The sequence below is a fragment of the Ranitomeya imitator genome, chromosome 1 (genome assembly GCF_032444005.1).
Source record: "Ranitomeya imitator isolate aRanImi1 chromosome 1, aRanImi1.pri, whole genome shotgun sequence".
Lineage (NCBI taxonomy): Eukaryota > Metazoa > Chordata > Amphibia > Anura > Dendrobatidae > Ranitomeya > Ranitomeya imitator.
Genome location: NC_091282.1, coordinates 114,327,151 through 114,346,070, shown reverse-complemented (window position 1 = coordinate 114,346,070; position 18,920 = coordinate 114,327,151).

Sequence of the window (18,920 nt, the reverse complement as noted above, 5' to 3'; positions counted from 1 at the left end):
CCGCGGGCCGCACACCTGTCAGGATGGGTGAGGGGAAATCCCCATGACGTCATATCACCCACCTGACATTACGGAGGCCCACAGGGATGGATCAGGATGCATCACCGGCAGACATGCGCACATGCTGAAGAGTAAGTATAACAGAAGAAGGGAAAACAACATAGAACAACCAAACCAAAAATAATATTCCCCTTCAATCAATAAAGAAGGAAACAGAGGAGAAAAGAGAAAATGAAGGAACCATATATACCAAATATTAACGTGAAATTATTACAATATAATAAATACTCATAAAGAAAAACAGTATTTCATGCTTTTAAATATATTAAAAATGACTAGTGAAAAAAGTGAATCATATCTAAGATGTGTTAATACAATGACATAAATATAACTACCCACAATAGAGAGCATAGCTATAATAGTGACACATATACAAAAACATTATTTGAACATCCCAGTATATTAATTTCATCCGAAACCAATTCGTGAATGTCCCACAGATCCAATGTGAAAGAGATTCCAAATTCTTCATAGACCACTTCTCCAACCATCTCTCCGAAGCAGAAAAAGCCACGCAGACGAATCTCTGCACACGGGAAGTCGACCACAAAATGGTAAGAAATGATGACACAAATAACTACATAAAAAGACAAAAGACACACATAATTAAAAACCAAAACCAAGGAATAGAACTACTAGAAAGGCCACAGGTACAGGAACAGATGTTATAATATTTATACACTACTCCTTAAAGGAATGCCGAAAAACTAAGTTGTTCATTGAGACCCCTTGGGGTCATAGTGCCCAATGTTGTGATCCACCGGCATTCTAATTGGGCAAGCGTCCTCTTTAAATCACCCCCTCTAATCCCACACCTCACTCGGTCAATCACTTGAAGATCTTTTGGGTTGGATCCATGACACAATTTAAAATGGCGTGGGATTGTTTTTAGAGTGGTGTAATCCTCAATCTCCACGGCTGCCTGGATATCCCTGACATGCTCACGGGTACGTACCCGGATCTCACGTGATGTTAATCCAACATAACTTAAGTTGCAGGTACATCTGGCCAAATATATCACAAATGTCGTGCTACATGATATATAGTCTGTGATTTTAAAATTTCTCCGGCCATCTGAGGAAGAAAAGGAAACTGCCCTAGTATGGTTCCGACATGCCATGCAATCACCACATGGGTAAAATCCCCACTTACGTTTTCCCGCCCCAAATAGCTCAGGTGTTCTCGCCACATAGTGGCTACGGACTAAGATGTCCTTCAGATTTTTTCCCCTCCTAGCCGTCATGAGGGGTAAGTCCGAAAGGCATCTTGTTAGGCTCGGTTCCGTCATCAAAATGGGCCAATGCCTCTTCAAAATCTCATACATCCTCCCCCATTGATGGTTAAAGGTAGAAATGTAACGTATCCCCGAATTTTCTTGTTTATTCACTTTTCTTGGGTTTAATAAATCACATCTTTTTGATTTCCTGGCACGGGTAAGTCCAGATTTAATATTTCTCCTACTATACCCCCTTGCCAGGAATCTCTCCCCAAGGTCCCGGGATTGTCTCTCAAATGCCTCGTCCGTATTGCAAATCCTCCTCATACGGAGAAATTGTCCAGTCGGAATAGCTCTAATCGTTGAGCTGGTATGGGATGATGATGCATGGAGGAGGGAGTTGACAGACGTCTCCTTTCTATATACATCGGTGTTGATGGATCCATCCTCCTGGACCAGCAAACAAATGTCTAAAAAGGAGATTTTTTTCTGATCAAAAGTATATGTGAGTCTGATGTTGAGACCATTGCGGTTCAAATCCTGCATAAATCCATGGAGATCCTCACTGGATCCCTGCCAAATAAACAGAATATCATCAATAAAACGATACCACCCCAGAATCTGGGAGGCGGAGTGTGCGCCTCCCTGAAAAATGCCCCTCTCCCAGAAACCCAGAAAGAGGTTAGCATATGAAGGCGCACACGCCGCCCCCATTGCAGTACCCCGATTCTGGAGGTAGTATCTATCCTTAAACGTAAAAAAATTGTGCGTAAGGATGAACCGCAAAAGTGTCAACACCAGATCTCTCATCTCCATTTCAATATTGCTGGATTCCAGGAAGAAAGAAACCGCCTCCAAACCATCATCATGGCGGATGGAGGTATATAATGCCTCAACATCCGCCGTGACGAGGTACATGTCAGGCTCCAAAACAACACCATCCAATCTCTTCAGGACGTCCGTAGTGTCCCTGACATAGGAGGGCAACGTTTCAACCTGCGATCTCAAATAATAATCTATAAATTTACATATAGGATCACATAGCCCTCCTATGCCAGAGACAATGGGACGCCCCGGAGGGCTGACTGCATCCTTATGGACCTTGGGGAGAAGATAAAATGTTGGAATAACTGGATTTTTAACCACAAGCCCATCCAAGATTTTTTTGTTTATTACTCCGTCCAAAAATGCTTCCTCAAGGATGAGTGAAATCTCAACCATAAACTTGGAGAGAGGATTCTGGGGGAGCAAAACATATGTATCTTTATCTCGAAGTTGTTTCAAAGCCTCCCTCTCATACTTATCAATCGGCCAGATCACCACATTCCCCCCCTTATCCGCTGGCTTGATTACCACATCATTCCATGACCTAATTTCCCTCAGTGCTTTTCTTTGGCTCCAGGATAGATTGTCTCTTTTACCTCTATTATCAATCCTTTTCAGATCAGCGGCCACCAGTTTAGTAAAAATCTCCACCTGAGGGCACAGAGAGAAGGGGGGGAAGGCGGTAGATCTGGCCGAGATTGGAGGAAGACCCATACCTGTAGATGGTCCCATAGATTCACTCTCCAGCTCCTCCAAAATGGAAATCGCCTCTTGTTCGGCAATACTCCAATTCTCCGTTGTTGAACGAGAATGTAATTTTTTCAAAACAAGTTTTCGGGAAAATAAGTGTAAATCCTTTAACGCTGTGAAATAATCATAGTTGTTACAGGGAGAGAAGGAGAGACCAAGGCACAGAACCTCACGTTGAGCTTCAGTTAGATTGTGTTGTGATAAATTAATTACCTCAAGAGCATTCATCTTTGGTCTTTTTTCTTTCTGTGGTGAGGTAAAGTTTTTCCGTTTATTACCAAATCTTGTGGTTCTCTGCCATCGATCTCTATTACTCTCAGGTCTCTCAATAGGTGTTTTATCCTTCTCATCGGTCACAGCTCTTTCATCGACAGAAGAAACCGATGAAAAAGAGACCGAGCGTGCCCTTGATAATGACCTCTTATTTACATGAATTGATCTCCATCTGTAAAGTCTGTTGTTTTGAACGTCAGAGAGATCACGTTGGTATTTTTTTGTTTTTACTGCAATAATATCCTTCTCCCATCTCTGTACAGCGGTATCTAGTTCTTTTGTAAAATTCTCGCTGTTTTCAGGGGAGAAGGTTTTATTGATCTCTTCTTGAATCAGATCGAGATCCTTATCAATGTCATTAAGAGACCCCTCATTATTTTTAATCAGTAGTTCCATAAACTTTTTGGAGCAGTTTGATGCAGCTTCTTCCCACTGATTTTTAAACCATTCATCATCAACATTAAATGACGGGAACACTTGTATCCGCAAACCTCTTGGAATTAATCCACATGTGATATATTTTTCCAAAAAGGACTTATTCCACCATAGGCGGGTCCTTTTTTGTAATAGTTCCTTATATCTGTTAGTCAATTCAGTCAAATCCTTGGTCTTGGAATCTAAAATCCCACATGAGTTACCGCTAAAAACCTTTTCAAGCTGTAAAAGCCACGCTTGTTCACGTGCCTTAAAGTCCATTTTATCAGTGGAGGCAGCTGTGAAGACACAGAAAGCAACTGATAGAAAAATAATCCACTGAAACATCAATATATATTTCCAAAGGGCAAATTGCCACATCAATAGACCACTATATAAGTCTCTCAGGACACTCCGACTACCATAAATCCTACACAAGACCACAAAAGGAGTATATGTCCCACTCAGGTGAACATTTAAAAGTACTTTATTAATGAATATGCAATATATAAAAATATAACACATATGTACAAAACAGACATGAAAAAAGGTCCAAACAGAAACTCATGTGAAGAAAGAGCAGCACATCTAAAATATCGGACTGAGAAGGTAAGCGTACCTAATAGGCATATAGTCCAAGATAACCAACATCCATTATAACTCGTAACATCCCATAATAGGGCTAAACACTAAGGGCAACACAACCTCTTTGCATGGATATCAGTGACCTATTCCCCACAAGCTGAAATTCTACCAAACATGGTGTAATAGGGAAATATCCATTGACCCCTATCAAAGGACGCTCATCTTACCCATAATATAATCCGCCAGTGTGCACTCCACAGCAGCCCCAACGCGCGTTTCGCGTGGGCTTCTTCCGGGGGCTGTATGTGTGTGTCATTCCCATGTGCTTATATATCCCTCCCGCAGCTGTTTCCGCTCCTAATCATCCACTCCCCAGCACTTGCGCTCTAAGATGTAATTCACGACCACACGGTCGTAAAGCGATATCCGCGCATGCGTATTGAGATGCCATACGTAACTTAGGTAAGCAGCGTAGTGTCAATACGCCGCTGTCTAGCCGCTCATCCCTGGCGCCTGCGCACTGAAAGAACAGAAATGAGCGATAATCGCGCGTGCGCACAAGGGCACCAGGACGCCCATCAGGCAGCGGCACCATTTGCGTATATCGCTGCCCACCACCCATCACAGCATCCTATGGCGCATGTGCGCCGTGCAGTGCACCCTCCAGGATGCATCACCGCGGGCCGCACACCTGTCAGGATGGGTGAGGGGAAATCCCCATGACGTCATATCACCCACCTGACATTACGGAGGCCCACAGGGATGGATCAGGATGCATCACCGGCAGACATGCGCACATGCTGAAGAGTAAGTATAACAGAAGAAGGGAAAACAACATAGAACAACCAAACCAAAAATAATATTCCCCTTCAATCAATAAAGAAGGAAACAGAGGAGAAAAGAGAAAATGAAGGAACCATATATACCAAATATTAACGTGAAATTATTACAATATAATAAATACTCATAAAGAAAAACAGTATTTCATGCTTTTAAATATATTAAAAACTAAGACACTTGCTGATATGTGAGCGTTCACATCAAAAGGTGCTGTAAATTGGAATAGTCAGTTCAGTATGCGGTCCTGTGTAAGGACACGTCTGTACTCCTAGTAGACAAAACCGCACACACAAATCTTGTAACATTAGTCTACTAATAGAGCACTGACTGAAAAAAAAAAAAAGTATTTATACCCCATGAACTTTTCCACATTTTTCATGTTACAACCACAAACGTAAATGTATTTTATTGGAATTTTATGTGGTATACCAACACAAAGCAACAAGTATTTGTGAAGTGTAAAGGAAATGATACTTGATTTTCTAAATATTTTTAAAAAATCTATATCTGAAAATTGTGATGTGCATTTGTTTTCATCCCTGGAGGCAATACCTGTAGAAACTCCTTTTGTGCAATTACCCCAAAGGGCTTGCAGCAGTATATCTACCATCTTTGCATATCTAGAGGCTGAATCTTTTGTCCATTCTCTTTTGCAAACTGCCTCTAGTTCAGTGAAATTGGATGGAGGCGTCTGTGAACAGCAATTTTCAAGTCTTGCCACAGATTCTCAATGAAATTTAGATCTGGACTGTGACTGTGCCATTCACACACATGAAAATGCTTCTATCTAAACCATCCATTGTAGTTCTGGCAGGATGTTTAGGGTCGTTGTCCTGCTGGAAGGTGAACCTACACCCCAGTCTCAAGTCTTTTGCGTCCTTTTACAGGTTTTCCTCCTGGATTGCCCTGTATTTAGCTTCATCCATCTTCCCATTAGCTCTGACTAGCTTCCCTGTCGCTGCTTAAGACCATCATCCCCACAACATGATGCTGCCACCACCATGTTTGACATTGGGGATGGTGTTTTCAGGGTGATGTGCAGTGTTAGTTTTCTGCCACACAGTGTTTTGCAGTTAGCCCAAAAAGTTCTACTTTGGCCTCTTCTGACAGAACACATTCTTCTATATGTTAGCTGTGTGTCTACAGTTTGCAAAAAGCCATGTAGAACAGGACTTTCTATAACTTGCTTTCAGAAATTGCTTTCTTCTTACCATTCTTCCATAAAGGCCGGATTTGTGGTTGTGAAGTATATGACTAAGGCCGGAGTCAAACTAGACCGTAATACAGCAGAGTGCAATGCAATCGCATAGCACTCGGCTCAATGTTAATCTATGGGGCAGCTCCTATTATCCATTGTTTTGTCGGCCGTATTCAGGATCCGAGTGATATCGCAGCATGCTTGTGGTGCTGCGCCCCCTGCTGGTATAAACTCATATGAACTCGAGCGTGAGAAAAGATTCAGAAAAATTCCCACGCTGGAGTTCATAAGAGGTTATGCCAGCAGGGGGCGCAGCACCGCAAGTCTAGGTAGCTGCGTTCCCCTGCTCCCATTCATTCCCCAGGTTTTTACAGGCAGGGGCAGCTGCATTAGCAGGCTCCTGCTTGTAAAATTATTTAACCCCTTCTGATGGATTTACAACGTGGGACTTGACTGTAATGCCGGAAAGGTATGGGATATTGTTGTTTTTTTATTTTAACTTTGTTTCAGGTGACAAGGGTCTTCAATTGAATTTAGAGTATAATAAACTATTACAACACCATGTGTCTTTATCTCATTAAAATAATTTTTTCCTAATGTGTGTTTTATTAACCATTTACTACTATTGGATTAGTAATGGATAGGTGTCTTATTGATGCCTCTCCATTATTAACCAGGCTTAATGTCACCTTACAATAGCAAGGTGACATTAACCCTTTATTACCCCATATCCCACCGCTATTTGGGAGTGGGAAGAGAGAGGCTAAGTGCCAGAATAGGTGCATCTTACAGATGTGCCTTTTCTTTTTTTTTTTTTGAAATTCTTTATTTAAGTTTTCAATTAACAGAAATAAAAAACAGTAAACATTCGCTCTCATGTCAAGAAATACAGGTATTTGTCATTTTATAATATGTCTAAGGATAATCATGGCATCTGGATTATACGTATGCAGTCTTTAGACAGTGAAGACAATTGAGCTTACAGAACTTAGAACAAAATTTCAGGACTGCAAAGAACTAGCCCTAGATACAATACAAGTTATAATAGAAATTTAGAAGGCTAGAGGGTGCGACGGAAGGACTAATTTACTGCGGATAAAATTGAATTCAGATGAGGTGGAGGAGGAGTGGATGGCAAAGAAAAAGGCTAGAACATGCAAAAATAGAGTCGGGATGGTCATCGCGTCTTACTAAATAAAAGATAAGTTGGAAGGGTTAAAACAGAGCTCTTGGTAGGGAACTAGTAGATGAAGTCCTCATGGGGGGGTCTTCCGCCCTAAACCCAGGAGTAGGGGACAAAAACACTTCCCATGGAAGCCAAGAATCCTTGAATCTCTCGTGAGAGCGTGTTTCCCAACTAGATAATTCCTCCAAACGATATAAATCTTGGACTTTGAGGATCCATTCCTCCAGCGTTGGGGGAGATGTTTTTCTCCAGTGTAATGAGATTAAGTGTTTTGCGGCCGCTAATAAAATGGGTAGTAAGTCGTGTTTCTTTGGGTTAAAAGAGGAAGAAGGAAGAGAGAGCAACACCTCCTGGGGAGTTAGATCCCGATCTATCAGGCCCATATCGTGTAAAGACATATTTACATCTGCCCAAAATTGTTTTAATTCCGGACAGAGCCAGAAGATATGCGCTAAGGACCCCACACATCGAGAGCACCTCCAACACAGCGGGGAATCCACCAATCCCAAATGAAAGTCTTTCTGGGGTATAATACCACCTGGAAAGGATCTTAAATGTATTTTCCTGTAATAGGATGCATCTGGAGAACCCATGGGAATTGGCTAGTACCCGCTGAGTTTCATGAGGGGAAAGTGTCATTCCCAACTCCGTCTCCCAGGAAGAAAGATATAAAGGTTTAAATTGAGTTGAACTTTTGAGGAGGTTCGCGTATAGTTTAGAAACCAATTTAGTGATTGGAGCTTTCAACTTCACTAGCAAGTCAAGCCAGAGCCAATCCGTAGACTGGTTTATCTTAGTTCTAAACGCGGTCATTATACGGTGTATGTGATATTTCTGGATAAAATTAGTAGGTCGTTTTGTTGCACTGATCGGCCAATTATCAATGCAAGGTATTTGGTTTGAAAGGAACTGAGAAATTGGGGCGTCTGGTAGGGATGTCCAGAGTCCATAAACGTCCTCATAGGTAGGGTCCACCAACCATGGGATGATCTTAATTGGAATACTTTCTAGAAAATGACAATATGGAATCTGGTTTGGTATAAGGGAACGTTTTATATATAGAGTGTTGGACAGGATCTCATTAGATTTTATGCGTGTGCAATTAAAAGATGACCAGAGATAGAGATCAGCTTCATCCCCTAGTATAGCAAGTTCTAGATTTGTACTGAGATTTTCTGGATTGGGTTTTACCAGGTTAAACCATCTAGCAATATGTATGGCTTTGTAATAGGTTTTGATGTCTGGAAGGCCAAGACCGCCGCTACCTCTAGGAAGAGAGAGAATTTTAAAAGGGAGTCTGGCTCTTTTGTATTTCCATATAAACTGGGAGATCAGTTGGTTGGCTGAATGGAAGAATGAGTTGGGAAGGGGTATGGGAACCATGTTCATGGTATAAAATATTTTGGGGAAAATATAAGATTTAAAGACATTTATTCTGCCCATCCAAGATAAATAAGGTATGTCGTAATTTTTTAAGTCCGTTTGAAGCCGTGTCAGGAGGGGAGTATAATTACATTTATAAAGGGAGGAAGGGTCGGCCGTTAGATAAATTCCAAGATATTTTAGTTTCTCTGATGGCCAATTAAAAGGGGTGTTTTCTTTTAAAACCAGGATATCTGAGTTGTTTGCTGAGACATTTAATGCTTCAGATTTATTTGCGTTTATTTTAAAGTTAGATATCTCACCAAAATCAGCAAACAGGGACATTAACTTCGGGAAAGATGTTTTGGGATTGGAGGTTAAGATTAAAAGGTCGTCGGCAAAAGCAGCTACTTTGACGTCTAGTTTACCCATCTTAAGGCCTACGATCTCACTATCCTGTCTAATCATTTCCATCAGGGTTTCCATGACCATGATAAAAAGGGAGGGAGAGAGAGGACAGCCCTGTCTGGTACCGTTAGTTATATTAAATGGTTCGGAAAAAATACCGTTCACACCGACCCTAGCAGATGGATCTACGTAGAGGGACATTACAGCATCTATAAAGGCTTGTGGGAAGGCAACGTTTTGAAGCGTACAGACCATGTATCTCCAGCTAATTCTGTCAAATGCTTTTTCAGCATCAGTCGACAAAATAGTCAATGGAGTCTTAGTCTTCTTTGCATATGAAATAGCGTGGAGGATTTTGGTAGAATTATGTTTGCCCTCGCGACCCTTCACGAAACCCACCTGGTCAGGCCGAATAATTCTGCCCAAGACACCATTCAACCTCGAAGCCAACACCTTGGCCCACAATTTCAGGTCAGTGTTGAGCAATGAGATAGGGCGGTAATTGCTACACAGGCTGTCGTCCTTCCCCTCCTTAGATATAATAGCAATGTAGGCCTCTAGTGCCTGGCGAGGTGGGAGCTTCCCCTCTAGAAAGGAATTAAACAGATCAACTAGGTGGGGGAGAAGAATATCAGAGAACTTTTTGTAATAGCCCACCGGGAAACCGTCGGGGCTGGGTGCCTTCCCATTCGGGATGGTTTTCAGATGTGCCTTTTCTGAGGTGGCTGGGGGCAGATGTTTTTAGCCGGGGGCAGATGTTTTTAGCCGGGGGGGGGGGGGGGTCCTATAACCATGGTCCCTCTCTAGGCTATTAATATCTGCCCTCAGTCACACTGGTGGAGAAAATTGCGTGGGAGCCCACACCAGTTTTTTTTTCCCGCGATTTAACCCTTTATTTTAACAGAGTCCCCAAATTTTGCACACATACACTTCTAACATTAGTAGTGAGGAATATGTAAAAAAAAATAAGTGATATGAAATGGTTTACTGTATGTAACCATGTCTCATATCCTGTCGGGTTTGGGAAGGAGATGGCAATAGCCGGCAATTGAATTATCGGCTTTTATGCTATCTATCGCTATATGAAATATAAATATATATAATATATATAATGTGTCTCACTGACATATATATATATATATTTAGACTGTATATATGTCTTTACTAATATTTGAGGTCATGGATCCATTCTATGTCCGTTTTGCAAGCTGGCGAGAAAATCTCGTCCTACGGATGCCATACGGATGTCACACGTATACTTTGATGCGAGGAAATCGCATCCTCACACTGCACACAGATCACTGTTTTGTAAACATTTGTGCGATTCTCGTCCGTGTAAAACGGACCGTATTTTTATACCTTGTGTGTGACCCTGGCCTAAGGACGACGTTCACATAATCTATATTTGGTCAGTAGTTTACCTCAGTATTTGTGAGCCAAAACCAGTAGAGGATGAAAAATTATAGAAGTGGTGACGTGTTTCTATTATACTTTTCCTCTGATTTGTTTCACTCTGGATTTTGGCTTACAAATGCCAAATACTGTCTTAAAATAGTGCTAATAATGCCCTGTGGACAGAGCCACAACTGAGCCTTGAATCTCTGCAGCTCCTCCAGAGCGACCATGGGCTTTTCTCTAAATTGGTGCTCTCCATGTTGGGATGTCAGTTTAGGTGGACGGACAGGTCTCTGTAGGTTTCCAGTTGCACCATACTCCTTCCATTTTTGGATGATGGATTGAACTGTGCTTTGAGAGATGTTTACTTTTACTCTTCTCCACAACTTTATTCCTAACCTGTCTGGTGTGTTCCTTGGTTTTCATGATGCTGTGTGATCCTTAATGTTCTCAAAGAAACAAAGACCTTCACAGAACAGCTGTAGTTAAACTCAGAATAAATGGATTCTATGTGACTACTAGACGCAATTGATCACTCAGGGTTTTATTTATGGGTATCAGACTCCAGGGGCTGAATACAAATACACATCACAATTTTCAAATTTATACTTTTAAAATAATTAAACCATGTATCTTTTCCTTTACACTTCATAAATATTTGCTATGTTGTCACATTATATCGCATAAAATCCTAGAGAAGTACATTTGTTTGTCGGTGTAACATGAAAAATATGGAAAAGTTCACACGGTGTGAATACTTTTTCAAGTCACTGTATATCTTAGGAATGGAGTACTCGCCTTCTGAGTACCAGGAACGCGAAGGGTATGTGCACACGCTGCGGATCCGCAGCATTATTCCATGAGTTCACAGTACCATGTAAACCTATGGAAAACAAAATCCGCAGTGCACATGCATGTCAATTGTTTGTGCGGATTCCGTAGCGGTTTACACCTGCTCCATAATAGGAATCCACAAGTGTAAGACCGCAGGCGAAATCTGCACAAAAAATGCTGTAATTCCGCAGAAAATCCGCAGTGCGGATTTACCAAAATCAGTCTGGAATAATCTGCAGAGTAATCCGCAGCGTGGGCACATACCCTTAAAGGGAAGGTACCGCGTTTGTAGGTCATTAATAAATCACTGTAATGTAGCATGTAAAGAAGCTGCGGAGACACCATCACGTGTTTCTCGACGCAAGCAGTGAATAGCCAGGCCTTTCCCCGGGAAGGAACAACCACGGGAAGGGCAGCATCCTATGAAGGAAAGCCACCTATGCCAAGCATGGTATCCATCCACAGACAGCTGTTTCGGGGTTTTTGCCCCTCATCAGTGTGGAGTAGGAACCTGGCTATTAGGAGCAGTGCCTAGTAAAAAGGCTATAAAGGCACAGATGATTGGCCTCGGGGAGACCAAAACATCCAACACTGCGGAGACACCATCACGTGTTTCTCAACGCAGTGATTCCAGAACACTGCCCCCATCCCTTATGGGAAATATGCAGATGCATGTAAAGAAGCTGCGGAGACACCATCACGTGTTTCTCGACGCAAGCAGTGAATAGCCAGGCCTTTCCCCGGGAAGGAACAACCACGGGAAGGGCAGCATCCTATGAAGGAAAGCCACCTATGCCAAGCATGGTATCCATCCACAGACAGCTGTATCGGGGTTTTTTGCCCCTCATCAGTGTGGAGTAGGAACCTGGCTATTAGGAGCAGTGCCTAGTAAAAAGGCTATAAAGGCACAGATGATTGGCCTCGGGGAGACCAAAACATCCAACACTGCGGAGACACCATCACGTGTTTCTCAACGCAGTGATTCCAGAACACTGCCCCCATCCCTTATGGGAAATATGCAGATGCATGTAAAGAAGCTGCGGAGACACCATCACGTGTTTCTCGACGCAAGCAGTGAATAGCCAGGCCTTTCCCCGGGAAGGAACAACCACGGGAAGGGCAGCATCCTATGAAGGAAAGCCACCTATGCCAAGCATGGTATCCATCCACAGACAGCTGTTTCGGGGTTTTTGCCCCTCATCAGTGTGGAGTAGGAACCTGGCTATTAGGAGCAGTGCCTAGTAAAAAGGCTATAAAGGCACAGATGATTGGCCTCGGGGAGACCAAAACATCCAACACTGCGGAGACACCATCACGTGTTTCTCAACGCAGTGATTCCAGAACACTGCCCCCATCCCTTATGGGAAATATGCAGATGCATGTAAAGAAGCTGCGGAGACACCATCACGTGTTTCTCGACGCAAGCAGTGAATAGCCAGGCCTTTCCCCGGGAAGGAACAACCACGGGAAGGGCAGCATCCTATGAAGGAAAGCCACCTATGCCAAGCATGGTATCCATCCACAGACAGCTGTTTCGGGGTTTTTGCCCCTCATCAGTGTGGAGTAGGAACCTGGCTATTAGGAGCAGTGCCTAGTAAAAAGGCTATAAAGGCACAGATGATTGGCCTCGGGGAGACCAAAACATCCAACACTGCGGAGACACCATCACGTGTTTCTCAACGCAGTGATTCCAGAACATTGCCCCCATCCCTTATGGGAAATATGCAGATGCATGTAAAGAAGCTGCGGAGACACCATCACGTGTTTCTCGACGCAAGCAGTGAATAGCCAGGCCTTTCCCCGGGAAGGAACAACCACGGGAAGGGCAGCATCCTATGAAGGAAAGCCACCTATGCCAAGCATGGTATCCATCCACAGACAGCTGTTTCGGGGTTTTTGCCCCTCATCAGTGTGGAGTAGGAACCTGGCTATTAGGAGCAGTGCCTAGTAAAAAGGCTATAAAGGCACAGATGATTGGCCTCGGGGAGACCAAAACATCCAACACTGCGGAGACACCATCACGTGTTTCTCAACGCAGTGATTCCAGAACACTGCCCCCATCCCTTATGGGAAATATGCAGATGCATGTAAAGAAGCTGCGGAGACACCATCACGTGTTTCTCGACGCAAGCAGTGAATAGCCAGGCCTTTCCCCGGGAAGGAACAACCACGGGAAGGGCAGCATCCTATGAAGGAAAGCCACCTATGCCAAGCATGGTATCCATCCACAGACAGCTGTTTCGGGGTTTTTGCCCCTCATCAGTGTGGAGTAGGAACCTGGCTATTAGGAGCAGTGCCTAGTAAAAAGGCTATAAAGGCACAGATGATTGGCCTCGGGGAGACCAAAACATCCAACACTGCGGAGACACCATCACGTGTTTCTCAACGCAGTGATTCCAGAACACTGCCCCCATCCCTTATGGGAAATATGCAGATGCATGTAAAGAAGCTGCGGAGACACCATCACGTGTTTCTCGACGCAAGCAGTGAATAGCCAGGCCTTTCCCCGGGAAGGAACAACCACGGGAAGGGCAGCATCCTATGAAGGAAAGCCACCTATGCCAAGCATGGTATCCATCCACAGACAGCTGTTTCGGGGTTTTTGCCCCTCATCAGTGTGGAGTAGGAACCTGGCTATTAGGAGCAGTGCCTAGTAAAAAGGCTATAAAGGCACAGATGATTGGCCTCGGGGAGACCAAAACATCCAACACTGCGGAGACACCATCACGTGTTTCTCAACGCAGTGATTCCAGAACACTGCCCCCATCCCTTATGGGAAATATGCAGATGCATGTAAAGAAGCTGCGGAGACACCATCACGTGTTTCTCGACGCAAGCAGTGAATAGCCAGGCCTTTCCCCGGGAAGGAACAACCACGGGAAGGGCAGCATCCTATGAAGGAAAGCCACCTATGCCAAGCATGGTATCCATCCACAGACAGCTGTTTCGGGGTTTTTGCCCCTCATCAGTGTGGAGTAGGAACCTGGCTATTAGGAGCAGTGCCTAGTAAAAAGGCTATAAAGGCACAGATGATTGGCCTCGGGGAGACCAAAACATCCAACACTGCGGAGACACCATCACGTGTTTCTCAACGCAGTGATTCCAGAACACTGCCCCCATCCCTTATGGGAAATATGCAGATGCATGTAAAGAAGCTGCGGAGACACCATCACGTGTTTCTCGACGCAAGCAGTGAATAGCCAGGCCTTTCCCCGGGAAGGAACAACCACGGGAAGGGCAGCATCCTATGAAGGAAAGCCACCTATGCCAAGCATGGTATCCATCCACAGACAGCTGTATCGGGGTTTTTTGCCCCTCATCAGTGTGGAGTAGGAACCTGGCTATTAGGAGCAGTGCCTAGTAAAAAGGCTATAAAGGCACAGATGATTGGCCTCGGGGAGACCAAAACATCCAACACTGCGGAGACACCATCACGTGTTTCTCAACGCAGTGATTCCAGAACACTGCCCCCATCCCTTATGGGAAATATGCAGATGCATGTAAAGAAGCTGCGGAGACACCATCACGTGTTTCTCGACGCAAGCAGTGAATAGCCAGGCCTTTCCCCGGGAAGGAACAACCACGGGAAGGGCAGCATCCTATGAAGGAAAGCCACCTATGCCAAGCATGGTATCCATCCACAGACAGCTGTTTCGGGGTTTTTGCCCCTCATCAGTGTGGAGTAGGAACCTGGCTATTAGGAGCAGTGCCTAGTAAAAAGGCTATAAAGGCACAGATGATTGGCCTCGGGGAGACCAAAACATCCAACACTGCGGAGACACCATCACGTGTTTCTCAACGCAGTGATTCCAGAACACTGCCCCCATCCCTTATGGGAAATATGCAGATGCATGTAAAGAAGCTGCGGAGACACCATCACGTGTTTCTCGACGCAAGCAGTGAATAGCCAGGCCTTTCCCCGGGAAGGAACAACCACGGGAAGGGCAGCATCCTATGAAGGAAAGCCACCTATGCCAAGCATGGTATCCATCCACAGACAGCTGTTTCGGGGTTTTTGCCCCTCATCAGTGTGGAGTAGGAACCTGGCTATTAGGAGCAGTGCCTAGTAAAAAGGCTATAAAGGCACAGATGATTGGCCTCGGGGAGACCAAAACATCCAACACTGCGGAGACACCATCACGTGTTTCTCAACGCAGTGATTCCAGAACACTGCCCCCATCCCTTATGGGAAATATGCAGATGCATGTAAAGAAGCTGCGGAGACACCATCACGTGTTTCTCGACGCAAGCAGTGAATAGCCAGGCCTTTCCCCGGGAAGGAACAACCACGGGAAGGGCAGCATCCTATGAAGGAAAGCCACCTATGCCAAGCATGGTATCCATCCACAGACAGCTGTTTCGGGGTTTTTGCCCCTCATCAGTGTGGAGTAGGAACCTGGCTATTAGGAGCAGTGCCTAGTAAAAAGGCTATAAAGGCACAGATGATTGGCCTCGGGGAGACCAAAACATCCAACACTGCGGAGACACCATCACGTGTTTCTCAACGCAGTGATTCCAGAACACTGCCCCCATCCCTTATGGGAAATATGCAGATGCATGTAAAGAAGCTGCGGAGACACCATCACGTGTTTGACAGCTGTCTGTGGATGGATACCATGCTTGGCATAGGTGGCTTTCCTTCATAGGATGCTGCCCTTCCCGTGGTTGTTCCTTCCCGGGGAAAGGCCTGGCTATTCACTGCTTGCGTCGAGAAACACGTGATGGTGTCTCCGCAGCTTCTTTACATGCATCTGCATATTTCCCATAAGGGATGGGGGCAGTGTTCTGGAATCACTGCGTTGAGAAACACGTGATGGTGTCTCCGCAGTGTTGGATGTTTTGGTCTCCCCGAGGCCAATCATCTGTAATGTAGCATAACATGCTGCTATAAGCAAGTTTGAAATGCATGTGAAACAGATTTCATGTGTTATATGAGTTTAAAGAATGCACTGGGGGCTGACATCTTCGTTTTGCAGCAGTAGCAGGGCCCTATCAGTGTCAGATTACGGCACCCCATGGACATAGGAGATAATAGACCGGCGCTGACCCTATCTGTAACATTGCAGCAGCAGTAGCAGTGAGCTGGGCACGCCTCTGTGGGCTGCACAACTCACTGCTGTAGGTGTGACTAGCTGCCATTTTATTATAGCCCTGTGCTCTCTATCGCAGGACAGAAGAAGCCCTCACTGCTCCTCTGTACTCCAAGCAGGCATGTCCTCTGCTCTCACAGGCTGCCCTGTGTGCTTCTCCTGCTGTGTCTCCCCCTCCCCCTCACACACAGTCCCTGTGATCTCCTGTAAGCTGCACTCACAGCCTGCAGAGAGGGAGGTGACACCTGGAGAGAGGGAGCAGGGCAGCTGACAGGACAGGGATTAAGGTGGGGGAAGGGGGATGGCAAGAATGTTATTCACAAAAAATTCTGCTGAGCCCACTGTGTTCTGCTCCTCTGTAAACAAGCTGTGCCTCTGATGCAGTAACTGCTGGTGATTGCAGATCACAGAGCAGTCACACACAAAATGGTGCTGCCCTGTGATGCTGCTCTTCATTCTTACTGTTGGGGCAGTAACTGCTGACATCAGCATTCCCCTCCCCTTTTAGGTGGTCTAATATCCCTGGGGCAGAGCTGCTAAATCTTACTATAGCTGCTTGAGGTCTAAAACAGAAAATGCTCCCCCTAGTGGTAAATATGTATATTTGTAGAAAAATATATAATATTTTTCATATAGAAATGTTTGCAAACAGTGCAAACATTGCATTAATACATTTTAATTACTATTTTAAGCTTAATTTCACAAAAAAACAAAATACAAGAAAACTGGTGGCACCTTCCCTTTAAGGAATAGACTGAACACACCGTATAGATGTCCGTCGTATGTATGAGGAGAGCCGCCCCCAGCCATTAGGCACTAAATGGCTGCTGTGGATCTGCATGCGTAACAGGCCATCAGTCACTGTGAGGAGGGCAGAGGGACAGCTCTATTTATGAATATGCCAGACTCCTAAACTGAGTGTCCAATGTATGCTGTCAGTGCTTCTAATAGACCTCCTACTAGGAGTACAGACGTGTCACAATCCATTTTTGGACTCGTGGCAGCTCTGGTTCCAATCTGTTTTAAATTTAGCTTTTTTCCTTTCAGGACCAGCGGAGGTTAATGTCAGTTTTCCCTTGTTGGCAATCTGCTGCAACTGCAGAGTGGCTGGGTTAGCTTATGTGGGTTGTGAGCACTCCCATCATCCTTTAAATGGTTACCTGATGCATCAGCTGACTGTTGGTGATAGTTTTCTACGGAAACCAGCTTTGCAGTTGCAGCTCTCTGGCGTCAGCTACTTCTGGAGTTTGTGTTATTTGCGGTGTGGAGCTTGTGTGCGGAGTCTGGAAGCTAAGTGTTGTGTTTTTCACCTTGTCTTTCTCGTGTTTGTCATTGTCCCCTGTGTTTTAACCATTCGCAGTGGTGAGGCTAGTGTCCTTGCCGGCTAGTGCACTAGCCAGGGCAGTGTGAGGTGACAGCGAGGGATGAGGTTCCTGATGGCCGTGGGGGGCAAAGGACCCACTTAGGACATTAGGGGAGTGCAGAGACAGACTCAGGTTTGAGTTCAGGTGGTGGCCATACCTCATTCCCTATCTGTAGGGTGTTTCTGTCCCTTATACCATCCTGGTGTGTGTGTGTGTGCGTGTGTTGTGTCGTCCACTGACTGACCCCCCCCTGTGTGGTTTTTACATATTTTGTGACAAGACGTGTCCTTACACAGGACTGCATACTGAGTGGATCATTACACATTACAACCCCTTATGATCTTCATGCTCACACATCAGTTTGGCTATTATATCTTAGTAAATACTAACCATTCTCCAAAAATTTTACACGTAGATTTTGCTGAGGATTAACAGAGGAACATCAGAACACAAGAAGTATGGACCAGTAAGAGTGCACAATATTAAGCTGATAGTTTAATCCTGATTATTTATTTATTTTTTTAAAGTGACCCTCCTCCCTGGCACTGACAATATCATCTGTCACAGTAAGCACATGGTGTGTCCCATGTGCCTCCACCATCGAGGCCAGTGTTCCTAACCTGCATCTAAGTCTGATCCAAGATCCAACACCAAGCAGGAAAGTCAGGGGAGGCTCAGCTCAGACTTCTCAGAGCCCCCCATGCAGGAGGCAAGAAGGGCACCAGGTGGGGTGACTATGCATGAATGTATGGGCACTTCTCAGTGCCAGGATGGTGGGTGTCTTTAGGGCACCAATACCAAACTCGCTTTTCCGTGAACTTAATTGGTCTTTGCTCTCTTCTTACTCCCAGTGTGATAATACAATCAGTGCCAGTTATTGTATGATACAATTCTAGATGTGGCCAACAAGTACGATTGACCGTCTGAATACAGGGTATATCTGTGGCTTCCCACCAATCCTACAAATCTTATGCTATAATCACTTTCACCCATAGTTCTATCACCATCTCTTCCTCTCTTGCTACAAATAAATCCATCACTTCCAATCCACAGGAATTTTCCTCTGTCTGAAGATGTGCTGCAGCAGCTGTCAGTACCGTATTATAGAAATGCATACACC